This window comes from Hippocampus comes, unplaced genomic scaffold (genome assembly GCF_001891065.2).
Source record: "Hippocampus comes isolate QL1 unplaced genomic scaffold, H_comes_QL1_v1.1 scaffold2552, whole genome shotgun sequence".
In the NCBI taxonomy this organism is placed as follows: Eukaryota; Metazoa; Chordata; class Actinopteri; order Syngnathiformes; family Syngnathidae; genus Hippocampus; species Hippocampus comes.
The window spans coordinates 6,010-7,349 of record NW_017805925.1 but is presented as its reverse complement, the minus strand read 5'-3'; the positions used below and the strand labels follow the sequence as shown (position 1 = coordinate 7,349).

The following is a 1,340-nucleotide window of genomic DNA, read 5'->3' as shown; positions in this document are numbered from 1 at the left end:
TCTCCATTAAGTCAAATTTACATCTCAAAATGTTGTGATATTCTTACTATCATGATTTTCTTATTGTTTCAGGAGAAGATTGGGCTCCTCAACCTGGAACAGATCCAGAGCAAGGTGAGCCTGTGCAGGTGTGACTCTTGAAGTCAAGGGTGGGCAAACTCTGGTCCTCAAGGACTACTATCATGCGCAATTTAGATTTTTTTTTTTCACATCGGATTCAAATGATCAGGATTGTTGATCGGACTTCATCTGAGTTTTGCTGATGCCCTAATCATTTCAATGCTTTAAGTAAAACGGTTTCGCTTATTCTAACGTGTCCCTCATGTTCCTCCGTGAAGGTAGTCCACAGCATCAACTTCTGGGGAGCCCTGAATGCCAAGAGACCAACGTGTCAGGTATTTATCACACATAAACATCGACATCATCACTAGCTTGGCAAGGATGACATTTTTCATGCATATATCTCTTTTTGTTAGGAGATGCCGCGTAGCTTGTCTCCACTGACCTACCAGCAGAAATCACGAATCACGACGGCTGTTTGCACTCAATGAGTTGGGCAGGGTGAAAGTGATTGTTTCGTTGCGCTGCGACTTCTCAAATCACTGAATGAATTGTAAGCTCCTTCAAATTGCGGCTGGATGGGTAAAAGACAAAAAGGGTGCGATGTAAGCAATCTGTGGCTTGTACAGCTAAATTGTAAGGCGAATGCTTTTGAAAAATAATCAGCGATTTTTTTTTTTTTTTCACCTGCTCCATAATGTGATTTTTATTTTTTTAACAACCAACCCTGGTTTAGATGCTTCAAATGTCACCCAAACACAAATACCAAGACAGTGGACAAGCACATTGGAAAAAAAAAATAGCCACGGACCAACTATGATGTTTTTAGTCCTACTGTTGCAAATTCGTTCTGAGCATTAAGACTTGCGGTGTCCACTTGATCCTGTTATACACTCTTTTTCATAATTAAAACACTCACCACTCTGCTCATTTGTTGATGAATTTAATCAATCTTATTTAATTTAAATAAGATAAGATAAGAAAACCTTTATTAGTCTCGCAATGGAGAAATTCCAAATCACAGCAGCAAAGTTATAAAAGGAAGAAGTAGAAGAACAAAATATCGGAGCTGCTGGAAAGGCAACCACTCTCGCGGTGCCATCTTGAAGTCAAAATAACAAAAATAACACAACACAACACAACACATAGGACACAGGCAGTCGTGCAATCTTCACCACTTTCCTGCATACACTTTGTTGTCTGAAGCAGTTATAGATGAAAGAGGAGAGGATCAAAGTGTCCTTTTACCAGTGGATCAGAGACGTCATGCTGAAAATGTG

The 1,340-nt window shown here is 39.7% G+C and overlaps 1 long non-coding RNA gene across 1 annotated transcript; it reads left to right on the top strand.

The window, feature by feature from the left end:
- Positions 1-52: 52 nt before the first annotated feature.
- On the top strand, positions 53-852 carry LOC109527597 (uncharacterized). The gene is made up of 3 exons (XR_002170556.1): positions 53-114; positions 339-395; positions 477-852. It is a non-coding gene; the product is annotated as an uncharacterized LOC109527597 (long non-coding RNA).
- The last annotated feature ends 488 nt before the right edge of the window (positions 853-1,340 follow it).